Here is a 25,767-nt window from a genome sequence, read left to right as displayed (position 1 = left end):
CGGACACTAAATAACTTGACCTGCTACAGCAATAATGACAGATTTGGATGAATATAAATTTGAGGCCTATTTTTTAGGCGTTGGGTGACAGGTATACGTTTACGGACAGAATTAGACTTGGAATTGCACAGTAGCGTGTGTGTGAAGTTATTGAGAATAACCCTATCTGCACCTTGAATCTTATATACCCTTTTAGGGATAGATTTAAAGTAGGCCTGATACAGCAGAAACCACTAATTTAGAGAATTGCAAAATTGGGAATTGTATTTCAACCCAGAACAAAAACTGTGCTTTGACAGACACTAAATAACTTGACCAGCTAAAGCAATAATGACAGATTTGGATGAATATAAATTTGAGGCCTATTTTTTAGGCGCTGGGTGACAGGTATACGTTTACGGACAGAATTAGATTTGGAATTGCACAGTAGCGTGTGTGTGAAGTTATTGAGAATAACCCTATCTGCACCTTGAATCTTATATAACCTTTTAGGGATAGATTTAAAGTAGGCCTGATACAGCAGAAACCACTAATTTAGAGAATTGCAAAATTGGGAATTGTATTTCAACCCAGAACAAAAACTGTGCTTTGACGAACACTAAATAACTTGACCAGCTAAAGCAATAATGACAGATTTGGATGAATATAAATTTGAGGCCTATTTTTTAGGCGCTGGGTGACAGGTATACGTTTACGGACAGAATTAGACTTGGAATTGCACAGTAGCGTGTGTGTGAAGTTATTGAGAATGACCCTATCAGCACCTTGAATCTAATATACCCTTTTAGGGATAGATTTAAATAACCACACTATTGATGGTTAAATGGACTTGCTGGCAGCTTGCCCCTGATGTAGTATATAGCCAAAAAATAGCCACACTATTGATGGTTAAATGGACTTGGTGGAAGCTTGCCCCTGATGTAGGATATAGCCAAAAAATAACCACACTATTGATGGTTAAATGGACTTGGTGGCAGCTTGCCCTTGATGTAGGATATAGCCAAAAAATAACCATACTATTGATGGTTAAATGGACTTGGTGGCAGCTTGCCCCTGATGTAGGATATAGCCAAAAAATAACCACACTATTGATGGTTAAATGGACTTGGTGGCAGCTTGTGCTGGCGCACCACAAGCCACAAAATGGCCGCCGATCACCCCAGAAAAAAGTGACTGAAAAACGCTCTGGGCAGCCTAAAAACAGTGAGCAATTGAATAGCAGCAGTTCAATGATCCACAGCTGTAGATCGATCACTGTCTTAAAGGGCTTCTGTCACCCCGCTAAACCGTTTTTTTTTTTTTTTGTTTAATAATAATCCCTACACTGCGATCTCTGCATACATAAGTAAAATAATAATTTTCGTTCAGTAGAATTTGATAAAACGCTATTTTTATAATATGTAAATTACCTTGCTACCAGCAAGTAGGGCGGCTACTTGCTGGTAGCAGCCGCATCCTCCGATCCTAATGACGCCCCCTCCGCATTGTGATTGACAGGGCCAGGGAACGGAATCGTTCTCTGCTGGCCCTGCCTGTTTTCATTCAATATCTGGCGCCTGCGCCGCGGCCGTACCTATCTTCAATCTGCGCAGACGCACTGAGAGGCAGCCACTCACTCGGCCGCTCCATCCTCAATGCGCCTGCGCCGATGACGTCACATCTACACCTGGTGCAGGCGCATTGAGGAGCGAGCGGCCGAGTGAGTGGCCACCTCTCAGTGCGACTGCGCAGATTGAAGATAGGTACGGCCGCGGCGCAGGCCCCAGATATTGAATGAAAACAGGCAGGGCCAGCAGAGAACGATTCCGTTCCCTGGCCCTGTCAATCACAATGCGGAGGGGGCGTCATTAGGATCGGAGGATGCGGCTGCTACCAGCAAGTAGCCGCCCTACTTGCTGGTAGCAAGGTAATTTACATATTATAAAAATAGCGTTTTACCAAATTCTACTGAACGAAAATTATTATTTTACTTATGTATGCAGAGATCGCAGTGTAGGGATTATTATTAAACCAAAAAAAAAAAAACGGTTTAGTGGGCTGACAGAAGCCCTTTAAGTGTTTTGGAGGAGTTAATCCCTGCCTAATCTCGCCCTAACGTCGCAGCTGCAACCTCTCCCTACACTTGCAACAGCAGAGTGACGTGCAGCGCTACGTGACCCAAGCTTATATAGAGGCTGGGTCACATGCTGCACTGGCCAATCACAGCCATTCCAATAGTAGGCATGGCTGTGATGGCCTCTTGGGGCAAGTAGTATGACGCTTGTTGATTGGCTGCTTTGCAGCCTTTCAAAAAGCACCAAGAAAGCGCCGAACCCGAACCCGGACTTTTACGAAAATGTTCGGGTTCGGGTTCGTGTCACGGACACCCCAAAATTGTGTCAGGGTGTTATCTAATAAGCGTATTTATGATAGGCTTAATGCTAATGTCCAGTATCTCAAGGACACGTACTTAGTTCTGCAGTTCTGCAATTTGCTATATATGGATATATAAAGTGCGCAGGTTATATGTTAGAATCTTACTTTGTGTTTTATTATGTGCTTCTTTGTGGTTTCCGCTCATCTCAAGAAAGCATGTGATTATTTGCTAATTGCAAGACTAAAAAGGGGAAGTAGGGGAGAAGAGGGAGGTGGAGACAAGAGGGAGAGACAAGAGGGAGACAAATCAAGAATACATTCTGTCACATCGATAATTCCATAACAATTCCTCTGACTCAAGTGGAGGGGTGGAGGGGTGGAGGGGCTATGGTGGTGGTGGTGGTGTCTTTGGGGGTGCACACAGAAGAGAGTGAGGAGGGTGCTGATACAGAGGATGAGGAGGGTGCAGATACGTAAGGCTGAGTGAGCCACTCAAACAACTATGGTGCACCCTTTGAAGTTATCGCACGTGTCTTCTTCTGTATTCTTTCTTCAGGACCTGGGTAAAGGACCTGTGGTGACGTCACTCCAGTCAGCACATGATCCATCACATGATTCATCACCATGGTAAAAGATCATGTGATGGATCATGTGATGACCGGAGTGACGTCACCACAGGTCCTTTACCCAGGTCCTGAAGAAAGAATACAGAAGGAGATGCCGGGCTGCGCTATCAAGTGGACTAAGGTAAGTTAAATTATTATTATTATTTTTTAACCCCTCCAGCGCTATTTTACTTTGCATTCTGTATTCAGAATGCTATTATTTTCCCTTATAACCATGTTATAAGGGGAAATAATAATGATCGGGTCTCCATCCCGATCGTCTCCTAGCAACCGTGCGTGAAAATCGCACCGCATCCACACTTGCTTGCGGATGCTTGCGATTTTCACGCAACCCCATTCACTTCTATGGGGCCTGCGTTGCGTGAAAAACGCAGAATATAGAGCATGCTGCGATTTTCACGCAACGCACAAGTGATGCGTGAAAATCACCGCTCATGTGAACAGCCCCATAGAAATGAATGGGTCGGTATTCAGTGCGGGTGCAATGCGTTCAACTTGCTCCGACAAGTTAAATTTTATACATATGCAAATTAATCTGTGATGAGTCCTGTACGTGAGATGAGTCAGGGACAGGACTCATCTCAGGTTAATTTGCATCTGTATCAAATTGTTTTTTTTACACAATAAAAGCACACAGAGCTATGGGGATTGGGGATTGCAGATGTGCTAGCGTCTATCTAGCAACCCATGTCCTCAGCTCTATACACAAAATCCAGGTGACAGGTTCCCTTTAACTCAGATTCCTGAGTTATATTAAAAAATATGTATTTCCCCAGAATAACCCCTTTAACCACCTCCGGACCGCTGTACGCACAGACGCGTCCTGGAGGTGGTTGATTCATTCCTCCTGGACGCGCCGGCGCGTCCTCTCGCGAGACGCGAGATTTCCTGTGAACGCGCGCACACAGGCGCGCGCGCTCACAGGAACGGAAGGTAAGAGAGTTGATCTCCAGCCTGCCAGCGGCGATCGTTCGCTGGCAGGCTGGAGATGTGTTTTTTTTAACCCCTAACAGGTATATTAGACGCTGTTTTGATAACAGCGTCTAATATACCTGCTACCTGGTCCTCTGGTGGTCCCATTTGTTTGGATCGACCACCAGAGGACACAGGTAGCTCAGTAAAGTCCCACCAAGCACCACTACACTACACTACACCCCCCCCCCCCGTCACTTATTAACCCCTTATTAGCCCCTGATCACCCCTAATCACCCCTGATCACCCCATATAGACTCCCTGATCACCCCCCTGTCATTGATTACCCCCCTGTCATTGATCAACCCCCTGTAAAGCTCCATTCAGATGTCCGCATGATTTTTACGGATCCACTGATAGATGGATCGGATCCGCAAAACGCATCCGGACGTCTGAATGAAGCCTTACAGGGGCATGATCAATGACTGTGGTTATCACCCCATATAGACTCCCTGATCACCCCCCTGTCATTGATCACCCCCCTGTCATTGATTACCCCCCTGTAAAGCTCCATTCAGACGTCCGCATGATTTTTACGGATCCACTGATAGATGGATCGGATCCGCAAAACGCATCCGGACGTCTGAATGAAGCCTTACAGGGGCATGATCAATGACTGTGGTGATCACCCCATATAGACTCCCTGATCACCCCCCTGTAAAGCTCCATTCAGATGTCCGCATGATTTTTACGGATCCACTGATAGATGGATCGGATCCGCAAAACGCATCCGGACGTCTGAATGAAGCCTTACAGGGGCATGATCAATGACTGTGGTTATCACCCCATATAGACTCCCTGATCACCCCCCTGTCATTGATTACCCCCCTGTAAAGCTCCATTCAGACGTCCGCATGATTTTTACGGATCCACTGATAGATGGATCGGATCCGCAAAACGCATCCGGACGTCTGAATGAAGCCTTACAGGGGCATGATCAATGACTGTGGTGATCACCCCATATAGACTCCCTGATCACCCCCCTGTCATTGATTACCCCCCTGTCATTGATCACCCCCCTGTAAAGCTCCATTCAGACGTCCGCATGATTTTTACGGATCCACTGATAGATGGATCGGATCCGCAAAACGCATCCGGACGTCTGAATGAAGCCTTACACGGGCGTGATAAATGACTGTGGTTATCACCCCATATAGACTCCCTGATCACCCCCCTGTCATTGATCACCCCCCTGTCATTGATCACCCCCCTGTCATTGATCACCCTCTGTAAGGCTCCATTCAGACATTTTTTTGGCCCAAGTTAGCGGAATTATTATTTTTTTTTCTTACAAAGTCTCATATTCCACTAACTTGTGACAAAAAATTAAATCTCACATGAACTCACCATACCCCTCACGGAATCCAAATGCGTAAAATTTTTTAGACATTTATATTCCAGACTTCTTCTCACGCTTTAGGGCCCCTAGAATGCCAGGGCAGTATAAATACCCCACATGTGACCCCATTTCGGAAAGAAGACACCCCCAGGTATTCCGTGAGGGGCATATTGAGTCCATGAAAGATTGAAATTTTTGTCCCAAGTTAGCGGAACGGGAGACTTTGTGAGAAAAAAATAAAAAATATCAATTTCCGCTAACTTGTGCCAAAAAAAAAAAATTTCGATGAACTCGCCATGCCCCTCATTGAATACCTTGGGGTGTCTTCTTTCCAAAATGGGGTCACATGTGGGGTATTTATACTGCCCTGGCATTCTAGGGGCCCCAAAGCGTGAGAAGAAGTCTGGTATCCAAATGTCTAAAAATGCCCTCCTAAAAGGAATTTGGGCCCCTTTGCGCATCTAGGCTGCAAAAAAGTGTCACACATCTGGTATCGCCGTACTCAGGAGAAGTTGGGGAATGTGTTTTGGGGTGTCATTTTACATATACCCATGCTGGGTGAGATAAATATCTTGGTCAAATGCCAACTTTGTATAAAAAAAATGGGAAAAGTTGTCTTTTGCCAAGATATTTCTCTCACCCAGCATGGGTATATGTAAAAAGACACCCCAAAACACATTCCCCAACTTCTCCCGAGTACGGAGATACCAGATGTGTGACACTTTTTTGCAGCCTAGGTGGGCAAAGGGGCCCATATTCCAAAGAGCACCTTTCGGATTTCACTGGTCATTTACCTACTTACCACACATTAGGGCCCCTGGAAAATGCCAGGGCAGTATAACTACCCCACAAGTGACCCCATTTTGGAAAGAAGACACCCCAAGGTATTCCGTGAGGGGCATGGCGAGTTCCTAGAATTTTTTATTTTTTGTCACAAGTTAGTGGAAAATGATGATTTTTTTTTTTTTTTTTTTTTCATACAAAGTCTCATATTCCACTAACTTGTGACAAAAAATAAAAACTTCCATGAACTCACTATGCCCATCAGCGAATACCTTGGGGTCTATTCTTTCCAAAATGGGGTCACTTGTGGGGTAGGTATAATGCCCTGGTATTTTAGGGGCCCAAATGTGTGGTAAGGAGTTTGAAATCAAATTCTGTAAAAAATGACGAGTGAAATCCGAAAGGTGCTCTTTGGAATATGGGCCCCTTTGCCCACCTAGGCTGCAAAAAAGTGTCACACATCTGGTATCTCCGTACTCAGGAGAAGGTGGGGAATGTGTTTTGGGGTGTCATTTTACATATACCCATGCTGGGTGAGATAAATATCTTGGTCAAATGCCAACTTTGTATAAAAAAATGGGAAAAGTTGTCTTTTGCCAAGATATTTCTCTCACCCAGCATGGGTATATGTAAAAAGACACCCCAAAACACATTCCCCAACTTCTCCTGAGTACGGAGATACCACATGTGTGGCACTTTTTTGCGGTCCGGAGGCGGTCGATCTGTCCGGCGCGTCATCTTGCGAGAGGCGAGATTTCCTGTGAACGTGCGCACACAGGAACTGCAGGTAAACGAGTGGATCTGCAGCCTGCCAGTGGCGATCATTGGCTGGCAGGCTGTAGATCTGATTTTTTTAACCCCTTAAAGGTATATTAGATGCTGTTTTGATAACAGCGTCTAATATACCTGCTACCTGGTCCTCTGGTGGTCCCTTTTGCTTGGATCGACCACCAGAGGACACAGGCAGCTCTGTAAAGCAGCACCAAACACCACTACACTACACCCCCCCGTCACTTATTAACCCCTTATTAACCCCTGATCACCCCATATAGACTCCCTGATCACCCCCCTGTCACTGATCACCCCCCTGTCACTGATCACCCCCCTGTAAGGCTCCATTCAGACGTCCGTATGTGTTTTGCGGATCCACGGATCCGCGGATCCGCAAAACACATATGGACGTCTGAATGGAGCCTTACAGGGGGGTGATCAATGACAGGGGGGTGATCACCCCATATAGACTCCCTGATCACCCCCTGTCATTGATCACCCCCCTGTAAGGCTCCATTCAGACGTCCGTATGTGTTTTGCGGATCCACGGATCCGCGCATGCGCAAAACACATATGGACGTCTGAATGGAGCCTTACAGGGGGGTGATCACCCCATGAAAACTCCCTGATCACCCCCCTGTCATTGATGACCCCCCTGTAAGGCTCCATTCAGACGTCCATATGTGTTTTGGCTGACTGTGTTGTGTCTGACTCACACACACAGACAGCCGTCAGCAAGATTGAACTTGAAGACGCACTCGCAGCCAGCAGCAGGAGTCAGGACAGGTCAGGTGTTAGGGTAGGTGAACGGTGAACGGTGCCGAATTGAATGGTAATGGTCTGGAATGGGGCATTGGGGGCTGATGTGAGGCACTGGGGGGGCTGAAGAGGGGCATTGGGGGCTGATGTGAGGCATTGGGGGACTGATGTAAAGCACTGGGGGGGGCTGATGTGAGGCACTGGGGGCTGAAGAGGGGCATTGGGGGCTGATGTGAGGCACTGGGGGGCTGAAAAGGGGCATTGGGGCTGATGTGAGGCACTGGGGGCTGATGTGAGGCACTGGGGGGCTGATGTGAGGCACTGGGGGGCTGATGTGAGGCTGCTGGGGGGCTGAAGAGAGGCTGCTGGGGGGCTGAAGAGAGGCTGCTGGGGGGCTGATGTGAGGAATCTACTGGGGGCATTGCTGGCACATGTTGACACTATGGGGGCATCTACTGGGGACATTGCTGGCACGTGTGGACACTATGGGGGCATCTACTGGGGCTTTGCTGGCACATGGGGGGCATTGCTGGCAAATGTGGACACTATGGGGGCATCTACTGGGGACATTGCTGGCACATGGGGGGAATCTACTGAGGGCATTGCTGGCACATGTGGACACTATGGGGGCATCTACTGGGGACATTGCTGGCACTTGTGGACACTATGGGGGCATCTACTGGGGACATTGCTGGCACATGTGGACACTATGGGGGCATCTACTGGGGCATTTCTGGCACATGGGGGCATGGCTGGCACACGTGGACACTATGGGGGCATCTACTGGGGACATTGCTGGCACATGGGGGGATCTACTGGGGGCATTGCTGGCACATGAGGACACTATGGGGGCATCTACTGGGGACATTGCTGGCACATGGGGGGCATCTACTGGGGGCATTGCTAGCACATAGGAAACACTATTGTGGCATCTTATACTGGCACATTATGGAGACACTATGGTGTTGGAGGGGAAGAAGAACACTATGGGGGCATATTATATAGGCACACTATGGGGTCACTAAGAAGGGGCATTTATACTAGCACATTCTGGGGGACACTATGGGGGAATCTTATACTGGCACATTATGGGGGCACTATGGGAAAGAGGAGAGTAGCACTATGTGAGCATTTACCAGGGACATTATATAGGGGTGTTTTATACTTGCACACATTATGGGGGAACTATGGGGACATTAGCTCAACTGGGGGCACTGAGGAAATTATTTTATACTGGCACACAGAACGGGTTGAGGTTATGAAAGAAAAGGAGAGGGTTAATCCTGTACTCCGGTGAAAGGAGATATAGGATACACACGCAGGGCGCCAGGGGTAAAGGCCAAGGTAGAGGGAAGTGTATGACAGATAGAAAAATATCCTTGGTACAGATAAAAATGACAGGTAGGAAGCTAAGAAAGAGCAGGGCAGCCGTAGGTGATAAACTATAAGCAGAAGTGCTATATAGTGACAATACAGTGTAGGATAAAGGGGAAAAAATAAATCACCAAGTGGCGCCTAGCTGCTACCAAAATATGTATATAAGAGATAAGCACTTAGTATAAAAATATATATATATAAGGGAATATAAAATACGTAAAAGATCTATACAATAAGGTAGGGGGCTTTGTGCACTTATTATTAAGTACTGGGAGTAAGTGAGTACCCCTTACCAATAAAAGGAGAACCGTTAGTAATCAATAACCATATGATTAGACCATCTGACATCTGGTAGATAGTATCATATGGGGAAACGCTAAAAAGTATTCAAAAATACGTATAAAAAGGTGATATACACCACACTCACTTCACCAGGGAGGGGTGTGATGGGATAAAGCTCAAGACACCCAAAACAACCACTTCCCTCGCCTGGCTCTCTTGCAGAATTGCTGGAAGATACGGCAGTCCAACACTTTGTCAGGTAAGCTCAACGCGTTTCGGGGAATAACAGACCCGTTCCTCAGGAGCAGTGAAGGTATTAAACATATACAGAGTATTTTATGAAACACACATCTAAATATAGCATATGGCACTCACTCAAACAAGAGGCTTTTTTGGCGCCAGAAAAATTGTCACTGTCACTTCCGGGCCCGGAAGTGACGTCAGTAACAGAGTAAAAGATAACAAATGATTGTATGCACAGAATGTATAATACATAATGGATGGTACAAATGTCGGCCCTGTTAGAAAATATTGGGGGAAAAGGAAAATGTTACCTATCGGGCCACGGGCGGGCGGAGACTGTAGTACCGGTATGTGGAACGCATAAGACAGAGGTGCGTTCCACCTCGGGCTATGTCCGGGTTTCTGGCATATGAGCCACAGATACCAGGAGGGGCGGAGTAAGCTAGAAGTTCCTGTCAATGGAACGCAAATGAAAGAGAGGCTTGGATGCTTCTATGCTTCGGAAAGTCGTACAGAGCCGAAGTATCAATATTGAATGGAAAGAAATGATAATAAAGTGCATGAGAACTAAAAATAACTGTCCAACTATTTTTAAACATGTAACTAAAATAGAGTATATACGTCAGTATGAGAGGAATAAGATTAATAAGGCTACTTTCACACTTGCGTTCGGTGCGGATCCGTCTGGTATCTGCACAGACGGATCCGCACCTATAATGCAAACGATGGTATCCGTTCAGAACGGATCATCTGCATAACAGCTTTTTAAGATCTGAGTTTTCACATCGTGAAAACTCAGATCCGACAGTATATTCTAACACAGAGGCGTTCCCATGGTGATGGGGATGCTTCAAGTTAGAATATACTAAGAACTGTGTACATGACTGCCCCCTGCTGCCTGGCAGCACCCGATATCTTACAGGGGGCTGTGATCCGCACAATTAACCCCTCAGGTGCCGCACCTAAGGGGTTAATTGTGCGGATCACAGCCCCCTGTAAGAGATCAGGTGCTGTCAGGCAGCAGGGGCCCCCTCCCTCCCCTATATTAAATTCATTGGTGGCCAGTGCGGCCCCCCTCCCTCCCTCCCCAGTATTAAATTCATTGGTGGCCAGTGCTGCTCTCCCTCCCTCCCCTGTATTAAATTCATTGGTGGCCAGTGCGGCCCCCCCTCCCTCCCCTGTATTAAATTCATTGGTGGCCAGTGCGGCCCCCCTCCCTCCCCTGTATTAAATTCATTGGTGGCCAGTGTGGCCTCCCCCCCACCCCCATCATTGGTGGCAGTGGAGAGTTCCGATCGGAGTCCCAGTTTAATCGCTGGGGCGCCGATCGGTTACCATGGCAGCCAGGACGCTACTGCAGTCCTGGCTGCCATGGTTACTTAGCAATTTTAGAAGCATTATACTTACCTGCGCTGTCTGTGGCCGGCCGATCGCTCCTCTTACTAGTAAGTGAAAGGTCTGTGCGGCTATAGCATAGACCTGTCACTTACCAGTAGGAGGAGCGCCCGGCCGGCCACAGACAACGCAGGTAAGTATAATGCTTCTAAAATTGCTAAGTAACCATGGCAGCCAGAACTGCAGTAGCGTCCTGGCTGCTATGGTAACCGATCGGAGCCCAGCGATTAAACTGGGACTCCGATCGGAACTCTCCGCTGCCACCAATGATGGAGGGGGGGTGATTTTAATTAGGTGGAGAGAGAGGAAGCCGCACTGGCCACCAATGAATTTAATACAGGGGAGGGAGGGGGGGCCGCACTGGCCACCAATTAATTTAATACTGGGGAGGGAGGGGGGGCCGCACTGGCCACCAATGAATTTAATACTGGGGAGGGAGGGAGGGGGGGTCGCACTGGCCACCAATGCATTTAATACTGGGGAGGGAGGGGGGGGCCGCACTGGCCACCAATGAATTTAATACTGGGGAGGGAGGGGGGCCGCACTGGCCACCAATGAATTTAATACTGGGGAGGGAGGGGGGCTGCACTGGCCACCAATGAATTTAAAACTGGGGAGGGAGGGGGGTCTGGCCCCTGCTGCCTGGCAGCACCTGATCTCTTACAGGGGGCTATGATACGCACAATTAACCTCTCAGGTGCGGCACCTGAGGGGTTAATTGTGCTGATCACAGCCCCCTGTAAGAGATCGGGTGCTGCCAGGCAGCAGGGGGAAGTCATTTACACAGTTCTTAGTATATTCTAACTTGAAGCGTCCCCATCACCATGGGAACGCCTCTGTGTTAGAATATACTGTCGGATCTGAGTTTTCACGATCTAACTTAAATCCGATGGAATATTCTAACCATGGTGATGGGGACGCTTCAATTTAAAATATACCATCGGATTGGAGAAAACTCTGATCCGATGGTATATTAATAGGGACTCCTGACTTTACATTGAAAGTCAATGGGGGACGGATCCGTTTGCAATTGCACCATATTGTGTCAACGTCAAACGGATCCGTCGCCATTGACTTGCATTGTAAGTCAGGACGGATCCGTTTGGCTCCGCACGGCCAGGCGGACACCAAAACGCTGCAAGCAGAGCGGAATGGGGGCGGAACGGAGCCAAACTGATGCATTCTAAACGGATCCTTATCCATTCAGAATGCATTGGGGATAAGTTCGGGGCCGCTTGTGAGAGCCCTCAAACGGATCTCACAAGCGGAACCCCAAACGCAAGTGTGAAAGTAGCCTAAGACTAATGGGTTAATAAACATATGAAAAAAATAAATAATAATAATAATAAAAACATAAAAAAATATATTAAATAAAAAAAATTATACAAGTGCACTTTAACTAAAAAATAGTACACTTTAGATAAAAAATGGATGTTAAAGCACTAATATATATATATATATATATATATATATAAAGGGTGGGAAAAACCCACAGCAGGGGACATCGTAGAAAGTAGTAGTTTAATATTTTGTGTACTCTAAACTTTCATTTAAACCAAATGGTGTCAGCGTGTTCATGCGGTAAATCCAGAACATTTCTTTTCTGGCCAGATTCTGAAACGAGGATTGGACCCATTCAAGTGGAGTGACCTTCAGGAAATGTGGGTTACCTTCATGTTTTTCCGAAAAATGTCGAGATACACTGTGGGTCAATACTTTTCTTTTTATATTAGACCGGTGTTCATTCATGCGTTCTCTGACCGTCTGAGTCGTTCTGCCTACATATTTGAGTTGGCAGGGACACTCCAATAGGTAAATAACATCTTTTGTGCTGCAAATCAAATGGTGTTTAAAAATAAAGGGTTCCTGTGTGTCAGGGATATTTATTTCTTTCCTCCCATGAGAAATCATCCTACAACATGTGCACCTAATTCTATTGCATTTGAAGATGCCTAGGGGGTCATCCTTAGCTACCGTGAGTCCCGCCAGGTCTCTATAGATGTTTGTTTGAACGTGTTTTCCTTTCAATTTAGGGCAAGAAGGAGCTAATATTTTTTTAAAGGTAGGGGCTCGTCTGAATGTTAGAGAAGGAGTAGAAGGAAGGATTTTCCCTAATATAGGGTTTTTCTGTAGGATAGGCCAATGTTTGGCTAATATCTCCCTAATCTTTTTATGTTCTATATTATATCTGGTAACAAGATTAGATTGAGTATCCATTCTTTTGTTAGTATGCTTTCTCTTTTCACCATTCTTGGGTTTGAGAGACTCTTCTTGGTCTAGCTGCAATATCCTTTTCTCAGATCCTACTATAAGGGATTTAGGATAGCCTTTCTCTTTAAAACGATTTTTTTAGGATTGTTAGTTGTGTCTTAAGAGTCTGATCCTCTGAACAATTCCTTCTCAAGCGTTTCATCTGGCTGAAAGGAATGTTCTTTTTCCATTTCAGGTAATGACAGCTAGTAAAATCTAAAAAAACTATTGGCATCCACTTTTAAAAAAAAAGTTTTTGTCATGATTTTATTTTCAGTGGAATTAAGATTGATGTCTAAAAATATTGCTTCTGTTGGATGATGTTCCAAACTGAAGGTTAGACCCCAGTCGTTAAGTACATTAAAAAGGCTATAAGTTCAATATCAGTGCCATCCCAGATAAAAATAATGTCGTCAATATAACGACGATAAAATTTAATCTTAGGGTTATGCAGAAGATTATGTGATTCTTTGAAAAGACCCATGAGGAGATTGGCGTACGAAGGCGCAAATTTTGTCCCCATCGCGGTCCCTTTCTGTTGGATATAAAATTACTCATTAAAAGTGAAATAGTGAAGTATAAAATCGATCCCCTTACAAATAAATTATTTTTGTGTATTATTGGTAATGTCAAGTCACCTTCCAAAAAATGTTTGATTGCCATTAAGCCTAAGTCATGTTTGATATTGCTGAAGAGGGAGGTTACGTCAAGGGTAACCCAGATGTAATTCTCTTTCCACTGTATATTCTTTAAGAGATTAATCAGATGAGAGGAATCTCTCAAAAAAGACGGTAGTGATTGTACATATTTTTGGAGAAAAGAATCCACATAGGCCGAAAGATTGGTAGTGAGGGAATCTATCCCTGATATAATGGGTCTATCTGTTTTTTTTTTTTACACTTTTATGTATCTTGGGTAAAAAATAAAAGATTGAAGTAGCCGGATGGAAAGGAATAAGAAATTGTTTTTCCTTTTTATCTATAATCCCTGAGGCATAGCCTTGTTCAATTAATGTTGTGAGGGATTTTAAAAAAATATCTGTCGGGTCCCCATCCAAAGTTCTATAGTACTCTGGGTCTGTAAGTATTTTATTGACCTCTCTCAGATAGTACTCAGTATCCATAATTACAACCCCCCTCCCTTGTCTGCATTTTTAATAACAATTTCTTTATTGCTTCTCAAGTTCTTTAAAGCTTTTTTATCATTGGTGTTTAGATTTTGATGCTTGGCCACTGGGGGTTGTTTTTTTGTAGTGGTAAGGTATTTGAACTCATCGAGGACCATGTTGTAATAACTCTCAAGGTGCGGTCCTTTGATCTCTAGCGGAAAAAAAGTAGATTTCATGGAGAGTTTTGATTGTACAGGAGTAGGACTGGTGGAGGGCTGGGTACCTTGTATATCTACTGGTTGGCTGAGAGGGTTAAAAATAGGCAGTAAAACTTCTTCCGTAGTATTAGCAGTCGCCATATTAATAAGTTCTTTGATTCTAAAATGGCGCTTAAGGGTAAGATTACGCATAAATTTGTTGAGATCCACAAAGAGTTCAAAGGGATTGGGTTGATTTGATGGACAAAAGGACAACCCTTTACTCAATAGTTTTATTTCATATGTTGACAGAGTGTATTTATAAAGGTTGAAAATACCTTTAGCAATAATAGCTTCATCAGAAAGGGAAGCATCTCCTAGCGTGTCTATCTCAGAGGGGGTGGGGACCTTTAAAGGATGAGATATCCCTATTGTAATGGTGGACTCTTTATTTTTATTTTTTTATTTTCAGGTATTCTTAAGTTTTCCTCCCCGGCATCCTCTAAAACGTTTTGCCTTTTTCTTGATTGGGATAGGGGAGTGAAGAATTGAGTGATCTTGTGGTTCTGTAGATCGGGTGTCACCCTGCATGGTAATGGAACTGTTGGTGTAAGGAATGGGGTAAGATGTTGGACACTGCACAGTGTGGGTCTGGCAGGTGGTGTGGGAAGTAGAGGAGTGGTGTTTGGCGTGATCTTCCCTAAAAAAGGGCTCTCGGACAGGTTTATTGGAAGAGCTAAAAAAAGGTCGTCGTGAATGGTAGATGTGGAATAAGTAGAAAGGTTGAGTTGGGATTCCGCTGGACGTTCCTCTGATGATAATTTAGAGGACTCCCCAATCATAATAGTATGTGGGGATGTAGCAGCTGGCTCGCTACCAATGGGTGATATTAGAATGGGAGTGGGCATGATATGAGTGGACAGTTCATGGGTGTTTTCTAGCGTAGTATTAACATTAGATGTCTGGGGTACCTCATCCTGTATATGATAAGTTAATTGGTTAGCTTTTATTCTACCAGTAAAGGACTTATCTTTATTTATTAAGTTAGGGGCTCTCTTAGTTGTAACTGACCTAATTGGATCTGTTGTGGGATAAAACTGATGAGAATCTATCTTATGGTATTCTCTAGGGGAAACTGTTTTATGATGCCTATGATAGTTCATATTGTAAAAAGTTATTCTCTGATAGGAATATCTAGTAGGACGAATTGGCTCATACTCTAAAGAAGTATGTGGAGGGAGTTTCATATGGTCCATTTCTGTTAGTGTTTTGGGACTGTAAATTCTGTTTATGAGACAATTTACGTTCCCAGTTTCTGATTTTGTCATGTTGATAATCATTGAGGTCCCTCAGGAGTTTACTACATTTCTTGCGCACTTCATTATATTCAAAGGTCCTCCAATTTTTTTTTGTTTAACAGACATATTGGGAGGGAAACTAACAAGGGTTCTTATTGATATAGATAACCCTAGATTATCCATAATGTCCCTAAGATCTTGACAGATCCTTTTTCTTTTTTGTACTAATATATTAAGGAATTGGACTGAGCAAAAGTCACTAATTTCCAACCATTTTTTAGAAAACAACACATCATTATCAAAGGTTGGTTTTAACGGAAGTCTGAGACCTCATGGTATAAAGCCCAAATCGATATAGCAAGAGAGGAAAAAGCAGTCAATCTCACTGTGTACGAAGTTTTTGGTGATGTCAATCAAGTGTTGAGCTTCTCTATCCTTCTGAATTGGCCGTTGATGGTCATCGGAAGAAGGTTGAGTTCCCAAGATATTGGCATCCAGTTTATGAAAATCTTCTTTGGATAATATAGAGCTAAGTTCCCTTTGAATTCTTTTGAAAGGATCAGGTAGATATTTTTCCACATAGGCCCAACCTGAGTCAGCCTCTGCTCCTCTAGTCGGCCTATGGTCTCCCATCGGCCGAGTAACGAATCGAGGTTAGGAAATTAAAGGAGAGGGTTAATCCTGTAATCCTGAGAAAGGAGATATAGGATACACACGCAGGGCGCCAGGGGTAAAGGCCAAGGTAGAGGGAAGTGTATGACAGATAGAAAAATATCCTGGGTACAGATAAAAATGACAGGTAGGAAGCTAAGAAAGAGCAGGGCAGCCGTAGGTGATAAACTATAAGCAAAAGTGCTATATAGTGACAATACAGTGTAGGAAAAATAAAAATAAAAAATCACCAAGTGGCGCCTAGCTGCTACCAAAATATGTATATAAGAGATAAGCACTTAGTATAAAATATATATATATATATATATATATAAGGGAATATAAAATACGTAAAAGATGCATACAATAAGGTAGGGGGCTTTGTGCACTTATTAATAAGGACTGGGAGTAAATGAGTACCCCTTACCAATAAAAGGAGAACCGTTAGTAATCAATAACCATATGATTAGACCATCTGACATCTGGTAGATAGTATCATATGGGGAAACGCTAAAAAGTATTCAAAAATACGTATAAAAAGGTGATATACACCACACTCACTTCACCAGGGAGGGGTGTGATGGGATAAAGCTCAAGACACCCAAAACAACCACCTCCCTCGCCTGGCTCTCTTGTAGAATTGCTGGAAGATATGGCAGTCAAACACTTTGTACTTCTGGTATATTCCTTTAACCACCTCAGCCCCCAGTGCTTAAACACCCTGAAAGACCAGGCCACTTTTTACACTTCTGACCTACACTACTTTCACCGTTTATTGCTCGGTCATGCAACTTACCACCCAAATGAATTTGACCTACTTTTCTTCTCACTAATAGAGCTTTCATTTGGTGGTATTTCATTGCTGCTGACATTTTTACTTTTTTTGTTATTAATCGAAATTTAACGATTTTTTTGCAAAAATATGACATTTTTCACTTTCAGTTGTCAAATTTTGCAGAAAAAACGAGATCCATATATAAATTTTGCTCTAAATTTATTGTTCTACATGTCTTTGATAAAAAAAAAATGTTTGGGTAAAAAAAAATGGTTTGGGTAAAAGTTATAGCGTTTACAAACTATGGTACAAAAATGTGAATTTCCGCTTTTTGAAGCAGCTCTGACTTTCTGAGCACCTGTCATGTTTCCTGAGGTTCTACAATGGCCAGACAGTACAAACACCCCACAAATGACCCCATTTCAGAAAGTACACACCCTAAGGTATTCGCTGATGGGCATAGTGAGTTCATAGAACTTTTTATTTTTTGTCACAAGTTAGCGGAAAATGATGATTTTTTTTTTTTTTTTTCTTTTCTTACAAAGTCTCATATTCCACTAACTTGTGACAAAAAATAAAAAGTTCTATGAACTCACTATGCCCATCAGCGAATACCTTGGGGTGTCTTCTTTCCAAAATGGGGTCACTTGTGGGGTAGTTATACTGCCCTGGCATTCTAGGGGCCCAAATGTGTGGTAAGGAGTTTGAAATCAAATTCTGTAAAAAATGACCTGTGAAATCCGAAAGGTGCTCTTTGTAATATGGGCCCCTTTGCCCACCTAGGCTGCAAAAAAGTGTCACACATCTGGTATCTCCGTACTCAGGAGAAGGTGGGGAATGTGTTTTGGGGTGTCATTTTATATATACCCATGCTGGGTGAGAGAAATATCTTGGCAAAAGACAACTTTTCCCATTTTTTTATACAAAGTTGGCATTTGACCAAGATATTTATCTCACCCAGCATGGGTATATGTAAAAAGACACCCCAAAACACATTCCTCAACTTCTCCTGAATACAGAGATACCAGATGTGTGACACTTTTTTGCAGCCTAGGTGGGCAAAGGGGCCCATATTCCAAAGAGCACCTTTCGGATTTCACAGGTCATTTTTTACAGAATTTGATTTCAAACTCCTTACCACACATTTGGGCCCCTAGAATGCCAGGGCAGTATAACTACCCCACAAGTGACCCCATTTTGGAAAGAAGACACCCCAAGGTATTTCGTGAGGGGCATGGCGAGTTCCTAGAATTTTTTATTTTTTGTCACAAGTTAGTGGAAAATGATGATTTTTTATTTATTTATTTTTTTCATACAAAGTCTCATATTCCACTAACTTGTGACAAAAAATAAAACCTTCCATGAACTCACTATGCCCATCAGCGAATACCTTGGGGTCTCTTCTTTCCAAAATGGGGTCACTTGTGGGGTAGTTATACTGCCCTGGCATTCTAGGGGCCCAAATTTGTGGTAAGGAGTTTGAAATCAAATTCAGTAAAAAATGACCTGTGAAATCCGAAAGGTGCTCTTTGGAATATGGGCCCCTTTGCCCACCTAGGCTGCAAAAAAGTGTCACACATCTGGTATCTCTGTATTCAGGAGAAGTTGAGGAATGTGTTTTGGGGTGTCTTTTTACATATACCCATGCTGGGTGAGATAAATATCTTTATTAGGAGTTTCTGCTATTCTCCTTATATTGAGCATACGGGTAATGAGATTTTTTTTTTCCGTTCAGCCTCTGGGCTGAAAGAAAAAAATGAACGGCACAGATTTCTTCATTCGCATCGATCAATGTGGATGAAAAAATCTCTGCCAAAAAAAGAAAAAGGAGGGGAAAGGCGTCTGCCAGGACATAGGAGCTCCGCCCAACATCCATACCCACTTCAGCTCGTATGCCCTGGCAAACCAGATTTCTCCATTCACATCAATCGATGTGGATGAATAAATCATTGCCGGGATTTTTTTTTTTATATATACAAAGTGTTTGCCAAAGTATATGAACACCGCCACCTCCTCAGCTCATATGCCTCGGCAAACGTATCTTTTACTGCAGAGGAGAAATCTCGTCTTGCAGCGCCGCATACACCGACTTGCATGTAATCTGACAGCAGCGCAATGCTTCTGTCCGAATGCACATCAGTGCTGCAGCTGGTCGATCGGTTGGTCCACCTGGAAGGTAAAAAAAACAAAACAAAAAAGAAAAAACCAGGCCGCAAAGCAATAACTTTATTAACTTTAGAACAGAACATATTAACTTTTTTTAACTTTTTTACTTACCGGTAATTTTTTTTTTGTTTAGTTTTTTTTACTTTTATAGAACAAACCTCTCCTTCCCCATGGGACAATGTGCAAAGCGCAAATCGCCCAAAGATGTGGCGAAGTACGTTATGCACTTTATCCCAGGTGAAAGGAGAGGTTTGCAGCATCTGTGAGAGAAAGGGCCCTAATAGCCCTGTGTGCCTGTCCTGGTGAGATGTGATCCCTATGCTAGGTGTACCTGTGTGTGGTACTTCCGGAAACACTCACCATAGCATAGGGCAGGGTGGTCCGGACAGTCAGGACAGAAATAGCGGGTGTCACGCCTTATTCCACTCCTGCTACAGACACAACATTTTTTTCGGGGTGGCGGTTGGGTTGAGGTACCAGCAACGACACTGGGGAAATGTCGCTCGTGTAGACGGCTAACTACACTGGTGGATGGGGCCACGGAACCTCCCGGATAAATGAGGTTCTCGATGATCTCTTCCTGGAATTTGAGGAAGGATCCTGTTCTCCCAGCCTTACTGTAGAGAACAAAACTATTATAGGCAGCCAATTGAATTAAATATACAGACACCTTCTTATACCAGCGTCTGGTTCTGCGGGAAACTAAATAGGGAGCCAACATCTGGTCATTGAAGTCCACCCCTCCCATGAGCGCATTATAGTCGTGGACTGAGAGGGGCTTTTCAATGACACGGGTTGCCCTTTCAATTTGGATTGTCGTGTCTGCGTGAATGGAGGAGAGCATGTAAACGTCACGCTTGTCTCTCCATTTCACCGCGAGCAGTTCTTCGTTACACAAGGCAGCCCTCTCCCCCCTTGCAAGACGGGTGGTTACAAGCCGTTGGGGGAAGCCCACGCGACTAGTTCGCGCGGTGCCACAGGCGCAAATCCGTTCTAGAAACAAATGCCTAAAAAGGGCCACACTTGTGTAAAAATTGTCCACATAAAGATGGTACCCCTTGCCGAATAAGGGTGACACCATGTCCCAGACTGTCTTCCCACTGCTCCCCAGGTAGTCAGGGCAACCGACCGGCTCCAGGGTCTGATCTTTTCCCTCATAGATCCGAAATTTGTGGGTATAGCCTGTGGCCCTTTCACAGAGCTTATACAATTTGACCCCATACCGGGCACGCTTGCTTGGGATGTATTGTTTGAAGCCAAGGCGCCCGGTAAAATGTATTAGGGACTCGTCCACGCAGATGTTTTGCTCGGGGGTATACAAATCTGCAAATTTCTGGTTGAAATGGTCTATGAGGGGCCGAATTTTGTGGAGCCGGTCAAAAGCTGGGTGGCCTCTGGGACGGGAGGTGGTGTTGTCGCTAAAGTGCAGGAAACGCAGGATGGTCTCAAATCGTGTCCTGGACATAGCAGCAGAGAACATGGGCATGTGATGAATCGGGTTCGTGAACCAATATGACCGCAATTCATGCTTTTTAGTTAGACCCATGTTGAGGAGAAGGCCCAGAAAAATTTTAAGTTCGGAAACTTGGACTGGTTTCCACCGGAAAGACTGGGCATAAGAGCTTCCCGGGTTGGCGGATATAAATTGTGTGGCATACCGGTTTGTCTCTGCCACGACTAAGTCCAAGAGCTCCGCAGTCAAGAACAGCTCAAAAAATCCCAGGGCCGAACCGATTTGAGCCGTCTCAACCCGAACTCCAGACTGGGCGGTGAAAGGGGGAACTACAGGTGCGGCTGAAGTTGGTGACTGCCAATTAGGGTTTGCCAGCACCTCAGGGATTCTAGGGGCTCTACGGGCCTGTCTGCGCGGTGGCTGCGACGGGGTAACTAGTGCACGTGCCACCGTACCAGCTTCAACTGCCCTTCTGGTGCTCGCCACGTCACCATGTTGTACGGCAGTGCTGGTACTAGGTCCAGGAAGGGCTGCGCTGCTGGTGTATGCCTCACCACGTGATCCGGCAGCGACAGCCCCACTCTGCTGCTCTTGAAGCGGATCCTGCATAACCTGTGGTCTAGCGACACGGGGCCGGGTACGCCTGGTGCTGCCAGGGACCTCCACCTCCTCGTCCGAACTTTGGGTCAGAGAGCCACTGCTTTCCACAGGTTCATATTCTGACCCGCTAGATTCGTCAGATGAGGGCTCCCACTCCTCATCCGACTGGGTCAGAATCCTGTAGGCCTCTTCAGAAGAATACCCCCTGTTTGACATTTTGGACTACTAAATTTAGGGGTATTCCCTGAGACTACCCAAGAAAAAAAGCAAGCCTGTCTTACAAAGGGGAGGCTAGCGAAGTACCGGAGGCCGCTGCGGTTGATAAAAAATATCAAAACTGATTTTTTTATCGCCGCAGTGCATGTAAAGTGAATGTGCAGTGATCAAAAAACAAATTTTTTTTTGTCACTGCGGTGGGGCGGGCGTGGGTGAACGCACGTGTGGGCGACCGATCAGGCCTGATCGGGCAAACACTGCGTTTTGAGTGGAGGGCGAACTAAGGTGACACTAATACTATTATAGATCTGACCGTGATCAGTTTTGATCACTTACAGATACTATAAAAGTACAAATGCTGATTAGCGATACGCTAAACAGCGAATAAAAGTGACTGCGGTGCGGTGGGCTGGGCGCTAACTGACGCTAACTACCTAACCAAGGAGCCTAAACTATCCCTAAAACCTAACAGCCAATACTAGTGAAAAAAAAAAGTGACAGTTTACACTGATCACTTTTTGTCTTTCACTAAGTGATTGACAGGGGGCGATCAAGGGGTTAATTAGGATGATGGGGGTGATGGAAGGTGATCAGGGGCTAAGGTGTAGTGTTGGTGGGTACTCACAGTGATCTCTGCTTCTCTGCTGGATCCAACCGACAAAAAGGACCAGCAGAGAAGCAGAGAAGCCATATAACAGATCATATTTACTAATATGATCTGTTATCTGGCTTCTGATTTGATTTTTTGAAAATCGCCAGCCTGCCAGCCAATGATCGTGGCTGGCAGGCTGGTGACGAAATACTTCTTTAACTTTTGCCGGCCCGCGATGCGCATGCGCGGGCCGGCAATGGACGAAATCTCGCGTCTCGCGAGAGGACGCACCGGCGCGTCCACCCAGAACAACAGGACCGCCGCAAAGACGCAATCCTGCGTACGGCGGTCCGGAGGAGGTTAATAAATCAGTCAGGTAAGCTCAACGCGTTTCGGGGAATAACAGACCCCTTCCTCAGGAGCAGTGAAGGTATTAAACATATAAAGAGTATTTTATGAAACACACATCTAAATATAGCATATGGCACTCATTCAAACAAGAGGCGTTTTTGGCGCCAGAAAAATCGTCACTGTCACTTCCGGGCCCGGAAGTGACGTCGGTAACAGAGTAAAAGAGATAACAAAACCAACAAATGATTGTATACACAGAATGTATAATACATAATGGATGGTACAAATGTCGGCCCTGTTAGAAAATATTGGGGGAACAGGAAAATGTTACCTATCGGGCCGTGGGCAGGCGGAGACTGTAGTACCGGTATGAGGAACGCATAAGCCGGAGGTGCGTTCCACCTCGGGCTATGTCCGGGTTTCCGGCATATGAGCCGCAGATACCAGGAGGGGCGGAGTAAGCTATAAGTTCCTGTCAATGGACCGCAAATGAAAAAGAGGCTTGGATGCTTCTATACTTCGGAAAGCCGTACAGAGCCGAAGTATCAATATTGGATGGAAAGAAATGATAATAAAGTGCATGAGAACTAAAAATAACTGTCCAACTATTTTTAAACATGTAACTAAAATAGAGTATATACGTCAGTATGAGAAGAATAAGACTAGGGATGAGCGAACCCGAACTGTATAGTTCGGGTTCGTACCAAATTTTGGGGTGTCCGTGACACGGACCCGAACCCGAACATTTTCGTAAAAGTCCGTGTTCGGGTTCGGTGTTCGGCGCTTTCTTGGCGCTTTTTGAAAGGCTGCAAAGCAGCCAATCAACAAGCGTCATACTACTTGGCCCAAGAGGCCATCACAGCCATGCCTACTATTGGCATGGCTGTGATTGGCCAGTGCAGCTTGTGACCCAGCCTCTATTTAAGCTGGAGTCACGTAGCGCCGCACGTCACTCTGCTATGATCAGTGTAGGGAGAGGTTGCAGCTGCGACGTTAGGGCGAGATTAGGCAGATTAACTCCTCCAAAAGACTTCATTCTGTGATCGATCTGCAGCTGTGGATCATTGAAGTGCTATTATTGACTTGCTCACTTTTTTGAGGCTGCCCAGAGCGTTTTTAGATCACTTTTTTTATGGGGTGATCGGCGGCCATTTTGTGACTTGTGGTGCGCCAGCACAAGCTATCACCAAGTGTATTTAACCATCGATAGTGTGGTTATTTTGTGCTATATCCTACATCAGCTGCAGGCTGAGCCTGTGTCACCCAAGTGCATTTAACCATCAACAGTCTGGTTATTTTTTGGCCATATACTACATCAGCTGCAGGCTGAGCCTGTGTCACCCAAGTGCATTTAACCATCAACAGTCTGATTATTTTTTGGCCATATACTACATCTGGTGCAGGCTGAGCCTGTGTCACCCAAGTGCATTTAACCATCAACAGTGTGGTTATTTTTTGGCCATATATTACATCAGGGGCAAGTTGAGCCTGTCACCCAGCGCCTAAAAAATAGACCTGACATTTCTATTCAACCAAATCTGTACTGTTTTAGCTGGTCAAGTTATTTGTAGTGACCGTAAAAGCACACTTTTTTTTCTGGGTTGAAAAACCATTCCCAAATTTGCCATTCTCAAAATAACTAGTTTCTGGTATTTGAGGCCTACTTGAAATCTATCCCAAAAAGAATATCTTACATTGAAGGTACTGATAGTGTCATTCAGAAAAACCTAAGACACACGCTAGCGTGCTGATAGAAGTCTGATTCTGTGATTAAACCTATACCTGTCACACAGCGCAAAAAAAAAAACAGGTCTCTCATCTCTATTCAACCAAATCTGCACTGTTTTAGCTGGTCAAGTTATTTGTAGTGACCGTAAAAGCACACTTTTTGTTCTGGGTTGAAAAACCATTCCCAAATTTGCCATTCTCAAAATAACTAGTTTCTGGTATTTGAGGCCTACTTGAAATCTATCCCAAAAAGGATATCTTACATTGAAGGTACTGATAGTGTCATTCAGAAAAACCTAAGACACACGCTACCGTGCAGATAGAAGTCTGATTCTGTGATTAAACCTATACCTGTCACACAGCGCAAAAAAAAACAGGCCTCACACCTCTATTTAACCAAATCTGTACTGTTTTAGCTGGTCAAGTTATTTGTAGTGACCGTAAAAGCACACTTTTTTTTCTGGGTTGAAAAACCATTCCCAAATTTGCCATTCTCAAAATAACTAGTTTCTGGTATTTGAGGCCTACTTGAAATCTATCCCAAAAAGAATATCTTACATTGAAGGTACTGATAGTGTCATTCAGAAAAACCTAAGACACACGCTACTGTGCAGATAGAAGTCTGATTCTGTGATTAAACCTATACCTGTCACACAGCGCAAAAAAAAACAGGCCTCACATCTCTATTCAATGGTCTGCCGGGTGTTCACTCCAAGGTCATGGAAGTCACGCCTGCGGCCACCCCGTTCTCCGAGGGATATATCCTGAAATCCAGCTGAAAGCTGCAGAACATCAGTCGGAGGTCTCTCCACTACTGGCGGGCCTCTCTGGCGCCCTCTTCCCACAAGCAAAGGCTCGGCTGGTGGCTGCTGGGGTCTTTCAATGCGTCTAGGTTCTTGAGCCTCTTGCTCCTGTCCAGGCTGTCCTTGGCTGGGCTGCCCCCTGGCACGTGCTCTTCCGCGGGCTCTGGCTCGTCCACTCATCTTCTATTCCTGAGAGGATATAAACCGCTAATAAGGTCAATCTGCCGCCTAGCAGCTCCGCCGTGGCACAATCACCTCAGAACTCGCACACTGGTGACTTTAGGTATCTTCACTGGTCACTTTGAGCAGAATGATGACATCCGAGTCACGGCACCAAATGTAACCCTCTTTTCCTTGCACCATCTGCGACACCTCCAGCTTTCACACTCACTCGGTCACCAGCTCCTCCAGGCATAAACTCTAAGTGGACTCTAAGGGACGACACTCAGGTCTTCTGTGGTTTAAAGCTTTATTGAGGTGGAGTGCACTTGGCTGAAGCCTGTAATACAACAGGGAAACACTGCCACTATGTGGTATACAGCCAGGTCACCAGCCCACCTCCTTCACAGTAAATGTCTGCACTCTAAATATATTATAAAACAGTGATCGTATAGTGGATTTTACATTGAACAAGTATATGAAGATAACAGCAACATACCTGTAATACAACAGGGAAA

Source organism: Bufo bufo, chromosome 8 (genome assembly GCF_905171765.1).
Source record: "Bufo bufo chromosome 8, aBufBuf1.1, whole genome shotgun sequence".
NCBI lineage: Eukaryota > Metazoa > Chordata > Amphibia > Anura > Bufonidae > Bufo > Bufo bufo.
This window is presented reverse-complemented; position numbering follows the sequence as displayed.